Source organism: Palaemon carinicauda, chromosome 33 (assembly GCF_036898095.1).
Source record: "Palaemon carinicauda isolate YSFRI2023 chromosome 33, ASM3689809v2, whole genome shotgun sequence".
Lineage (NCBI taxonomy): Eukaryota > Metazoa > Arthropoda > Malacostraca > Decapoda > Palaemonidae > Palaemon > Palaemon carinicauda.
This window is the reverse complement of record NC_090757.1, coordinates 1,574,684-1,581,738: the sequence shown is the minus strand read 5'-3', so window position 1 is coordinate 1,581,738 and position 7,055 is coordinate 1,574,684.

Sequence of the window (7,055 nt, the reverse complement as noted above, 5' to 3'; positions counted from 1 at the left end):
ATTGTTATTATTATTATTATTATTATTATTATTATTATTATTATTATTAATATTATTATTACCTTCACCCTTGTTTGTTTGTTTATCACCAGCCTAACTCAAAAATTGGCTGACGAATTTTGATGAAAATTTCAGGATATGTCAGAAATGGGGTAACTTAAAATTGACTAGATTTTGGCTGTGGTCCAGATCACCATCCGTCCCAGAATTTTTATTACACAGTAGATTAATTTACGGTCAAGACATGAAAGTGGGTAAGCTTGGTCCGTAGACTTGAGTAAAAATATGACCATTTTTATTCGCGAAGGGTTTAAATCTTTTGATTGCTCTTTCTTCCTAGTTGGTATCGTTGGTGCATCACGACGTCGTGTTCCACAAATGGCCTTTATCAATCCTCCAAATATCCCTTTGTCTAGTTCTATAGGAACTAACTGATCCATGAACTCACTTGTCTTCTCCAGTTCCTTTGGTCTTGTGGTCCTCTTCTCTCAGTATTCATTACTGTACAGAATGGCTTATTTCAAGCCCCAGAATTCAGTATCATTGGCTTCTACTGCGTTTGTCTCAAGAAGTTTGTTTTTCGAACTTAAATACACTGGAGCTGGTGGATAATTTCATGATGTCATTATTGAATTTTCATTTATTAGATTGCAAAAAAAAAAAAAAAAAAAAAAAAATGGTAATTTATAGGTAGGCACCAAAGGGAATTAAGGAATATATGTGATGTACGTGTGGGTAGTGTTCTTGACTTTTTACATTTATTATTTTATGGTTTGGTGCAAGAAGATGTCTTTGATAGAAGGCATTGGAGAGGGTGCATCAGGCAACCGACCCCTTAATGTAAGGATAACGGTGTGGCAGAAGAGGAGGATTTTTATGCGTGCTTTATAGATTCCTTTTGGCCAGAAGATTTGGTCTTTGAAAACTCTTGACTCTTTGAACTCTGTCTCTACAACTTTTTCGTTACCTTTGGATCTTCCCTGATGAATTGGGAAAGTCTCTACATAAGTTTTCCAATATCTTGTTTAGGTTTTTTTGTTACGCTACAAAGTATTACTGCTGTTTCGAGTTTCGTTTTGTAGACTGCCAAGCAAAGATTTTTCTGTTTGAGATTTCGGCCGATTTTCGGGCCGAAAATTTTCCAAACATTTTTTCAAAAATTTCGGCCAATTTTCGGGCCGAAAATTTTCCAAACATTTTTTCAAAAATTTCGGCCAATTTTTGGGCCGAAAATTTTTCGAAATTTTTTTTTTCGAAAATTTCGGCCGATTTTGGGGCCGAAAATTTTTTTGAAATTTTTTTCGAAAATTTCGGCCGATTTTCGGGCCAAAATTTTTTTTGAAAATTTTTTCGAAAATTTCGGCTGATTTATATCTTTTTTAAGGCATTTCTAAATATATACATGGCCAAAACATGAAAACTGTTATATTTAAAGTTGAGATACGAAAATGTGATATTTATAGATTAAAATGAATACTTACACGATTTTTACGACTTTTCATGCAAAGTGTGATAAAAACAATAGATATTTAATACTGTAAAATCGTAAAATATGCAACTCTTGTGAACATGATGAAATATAGCTTGATGAGATAGGGATGGTTAAGAAAATTGAATGATCCTAGAATCGTCAATTGCTATATTGAAGAAGAAGAGCAATGTCGAAAATGGTTTTAGCTTCCAGTACAAGATCCATGGAAATTTTACTCTGCTTCAAGGTATTCTGTAACAAGATCTATGGAAATTTTACTCTGCTTCAAGGTATTCTGTAACAAGATCCATGGAAATTTTACTCTGCTTCAAGGTATTCTGTAACAAGATCCACGGAAATTTTACTCTGCTTCAAGGTATTCTGTAACAAGATCCACGGAAATTTTACTCTGCTTCAAGGTATTCTGTAACAAGATCCACGGAAATTTTACTCTGCTTCAAGGTATTCTGTAACAAGATCCACGGAAATTTTACTCGGCTTTAAGGTATTCCGATGCCAGCAAAAATGCAAATATATGCAAGCTCTTAAATTTAACTGGGTCAAAAGAATAGTTTAAACAGAATATATGTAAACAACTGAACATATCTGCTTGTAAATGATTATGACAGCGGAGATCAAATGGAATTTTTAAATATCTGTTGCATATTGCTTGATGGCATTTTACGAGGCCCATATCAGAGTCTACAACTCTACATGATAAAGGTAGCCCCCTTTCCGTAATGGGGTTGTACTAACCGTGTGTCACACGATCGTACATAATTCATTCTGTATATATTATGCTTGTATCTTCGCTCTTCCCTCGCACTGAAAAGAACCAGAACAAACATGTCTGCGTTTCTCTTATGTAACATTGTCTGTTTCTCGAACATGTAATTTCCTGTTGCCTTGAGGTTTTGTATATAAAGGAGAGTGTTCTATAATAAATGAACTCAGTTGCTTCCACACTGCCTTTGAGTTCACAACCTTCTCTCGGCCCGTTACAGGGTCCTTGGACATGTAGCAGTATATCTTTCTAATTTGATTTACATATGTTTTATTTATAACTAGCTTACGCAGCCCGATAGAACTGATATCTAAATATTTAGATAGATATGCACACTCACACTCACCTCTGCTCACAGGGGTATGGCTACTCTCTCTCTCCCCCCTACCAGAGGGACGGGGAGATCTGAGCTTGACCGGAAATATATATATATATATATATATATGTATGTATATATATGTATATATATATATATGTATATATATATATATATATACATACATACATATATATTATATATGTGTGTGTATACATACAGTATATATTATATATATATATATATTATGTGTGTGTATATATAAAGTATATATATATATATATATATGTGTGTGTGTATGTGTATGTGTGTATATATACAGTATATATGTATGTATATATATACATATATATATATGAATATATATACATACATATATATATATATATGTGTGTGTGTGTATATATATGTATATTTATTCTGTATATATATGTATATATATATATATATATATATATTTATGTATATATATATATATATATATATTCATATATATATATATATATATATATATTTATATATGTATATTTATATATATATATTTATATATGTATATTTATATATATATATATATATATCTATATCTATATCTATCTATACATATATATATACACACACACACATATATATATATATATATAAATATATATATATATATATTTATATATATATAATATATATATATATATATATATCTAACAACTTGTAATGTAAAGAAATGGAAATGGGCAGGGCATAGACGATGTAATGACATTACAAATAACAAAATGGGTCCCTAGAGATTGTAAAAGAAGCCGTGAAAGGAAGAGAAGACGATGGATTGACGAACTTATTAAGTTTGCGGGAGTGGACTGGCATAGAAAGACCATAAACAAACGCAACTGGAAAGACATGTCTGAGTTCTTTTTTCTGCAGTGGGACACGTAATGGCTGATGATTATATATATATATATATATATATATATATATAACTATACCCCTTTGTAAGTATGAGTACCTTAATTGGTGGAAGGGTTTTCGTATTGCCATGATCAGCAAAACTGTACTAGTCAGATCCACCTACGCTAGGATGGTCTGCAGTGAGCGATCAGACAAAAGTCTCCCACCATCACCAATCTGCAATTGGCCAGCATGGTGAAGAAAATTTTTAAACCCTAGTCAGGACTAAGGACATGTTTAAGGTCTTTCTCCTGCAGAGGACTAGAATTGGCTGCATTTGTTGTTTAGGTAACCAGACACGTGTTCTTTATTATACAGTACATGGGAGATAAACAGCAATGATATTCACGCAGATCTGAGTCTTCCTACGCGGCTAGAATCTCTTGTTTATTAGGTGAATTAGCCAGGTATAATTGTACTCCTCTTAGAAGCCAATAATAACTGCAAAGTAAAGATAACTTGGGTTGCTATGGAAACACAGGTTATAGCTACGCCATGCTATTTCATCGTAACCAACTTTAACCATTTACTTTGGTAGAATTTCAATCAATGACGGTAGTTTAAAGGCCGCTTATGAATGGTAGAGGCAATTGACAGTGATATTGCACTGTCAAGCAGGCAATGCCATGCAGACTGACCATATATACGTATGATCAGAACCCAAACCCCCCTCTCCACCCAAGCTAGGACAAAGGAGGGCCAGGCGATGGCTGCTGATGACTCAGCAGATAGACCTATAGGCTCCCCCCAAAACCCCCATCCTTAGCTCGCAAGGATGGTTATGTTGCAACGACCAAAGGAACTAACGAGTTTGAGCGCTACTCGAACCCAGTTCGGCAATCACCATGCAATGACGCTACCACTAGGCCACCATAACCGTATAAGCTAATGGGATGTAGGAAGAAAGATTTTCATTTTATAATATTTTTTAACAAGCAGTTATGTGGGTTCTCAAGTACGCTGTTATTTCAAAAGTAGTTATGAATTTAACGATTCTCATAAAGGTAACTTGAGCCTCCTACATGAAGGATAAGTATATTTTCAACAATATACCGTATAGAGGAACTTGAATGTTCAGAAGTTTGTTAATAAATGTACGTGAAAATAGAAAAAATCACAATTTTTTCCATTTTTTTTTTCGGGGACAATCTTCTCGAAAATCTAACTTCATCGTGTGAATATGAACAATTTCAATTGAACACCTAATTCCGAGAGTGAATTGTGCTTCGGGGGTGAAATTATGCAGAGTGGGAGATTGTTATCTATGATTTTGTAGAAAAAAAGAGGACCAGATTCTTAGATATAACAATTTTGCATACACAGAAATTAACCGAAAAGGATGGTATATATATATATATATATATATGTGTGTGTGTGTGTGTGTGTGTGTACCTTTTCGTAGTGAAACTGTTTTTGTATTGCAATATTGCTGTACTAGTCAGTGACACCCATACTAGATGTGAGCGATAAGATGACTAATCTCCCACCATCACTAATCCGCACTGGTCAGCGTGTTGATGAAAACTAGCAGAACTCCGGACATGAATTGCCATGTCTTGGCCTTTGTCTTGCAGTGGACTAAAAGCGACTGCCTCTATCTATCTATCTATCTATATGTATGTATGTATGTAAATATGTATGTATATTTATATATATATATATATATATATATAGGTAGCCTGACTACTGGTCAAAAGACAATTGGTAGAACGACAACTCGTCGAATGAAAATTCATCGAAATGGACAATTCGTTGAAATGACAATTGGTCGAATTGTCCATAATCTATTATAATGCATGGAAAATTCAAGCTTCGACTTTGATTTATAAATGTGAAAATAATTTCATAAGTCTCTTCGTCCTTTGAGCCCGACAAAAAGTATAGCAATGGTAAGGTTTTATTTTTAGCAATTAGCTGGATTAGTGAATTAACTGGAGTGCAGTCGAATGTGCCATCACAAAACCAAATACAGTTTTGGGATAAAAGGTCAAATTTCTAGCAGTTCCATAAATGGTCACTTTTTCGTCTTCAGACAACTTAAAATTCCAACCTTTTGTCGTATCGTTTAAGTCTTCATCCTCTTGTACGGACGTTTTCCTATTCACTGTTCTCAAAGAGAAGATTTTTTTGGGTAGTGCTCCTGCAACACTCAAAGGCATATTACATGTTGCATCATATACTATGCAGCCAGTCACTTCTTCGGTTTCACAAGCCCCTTGCTTAATTTCATTTACAACTTACAAGGCAGCATTTCGAGTATCATTTGGCTGATGGTAATCCCGTGAAGGATTTCCTTGAATCATATCATTAATAGTTTGTAATCTTGCTCCACACTCACTCTGTTTTTCACATCTCCAGTATTTTTTATCATAATGTTTCTTATCAATTGTCTTCGAAACCTTCATGCAAAAGTTTTCTAGCACATCGCTCGGTCTTGAATTCCATTTAGCTAATGGGCTATAGTGAAATGTTTGATATTAGATACTTAAAAACAGAAAATTATTTCAAACTACCATTCATTTCGACGAATTGTCATTTCGACGAATTGTCATTTCGACGAATTATCATTTCGACGAATTGTCATTTCGACAAATTATCATTCGACGAGTTGTCCTTCTACTAGTTGTCTTTCGACGAATTGTCTGCATACCATATATATATATATATATATATATAGATGAATCGATGTTTCGAGAGATACACAGGTAGGTAGCTGGTAGAGTAAAAGTTAGGCTAGATTATAGATTGGTTTATTTGTTTACAAATAGGTATCTCTTTATTTATATTGTATTATATATATTTATGTATTCATATATATTATATATTTACCGTAAATATATATATATATATATATATATATATATGTATGTTGTAATCTGCATGTATGTTTTGAAATATATGTATATATAAACATACATTTATATACAGAGAATTAAATGGCGAAATAAGACGAAGGATGATATGGAAAGAAAAGGTTCGATGGAAGAGAATGCCTTTACTAGAAGGTATTAGAGAGGGCGCATCAGGCAGTCGACCCCTTAATGTAGGAATAACGGTGCGGAAGAAGAATACTTATATACATGTCAATGTTTGCCTGTATACCACTATTTCTATGTATTTTGATGTACGCATCCAAGGTTCAGACTCTCGACGTTACTATCTTCAAAGCAAATCCTCCCATCTCATCAGGGAAGTTATTCGTTAACGAAATAAGGCGACCTTGGCCCAGTGGTAAACATGGTCTTCTTGCCTTTTCCTTTTCCATTAGTGATCCGAACTTGAAAGGTTTTTTCCCCTGATTGACGTCGGTCGCCGAGGCTAAATATCCTCCTTACGCTCATCCAATATTCAATTTGCCTGAAGTGAAGATACCGAGAGAGAGAGAGAGAGAGAGAGAGAGAGAGAGAGAGAGAGATGCTCATCTTATTTTGTAATGCAATCCCATTTTCTATAGTTTTTATGTAATTTGATTCGCTACGATGGAATACTGACTTAATTATTTCTGTCAGATATTTTTCCTTTTCTTTTTCCCCTCCAGCATCTGG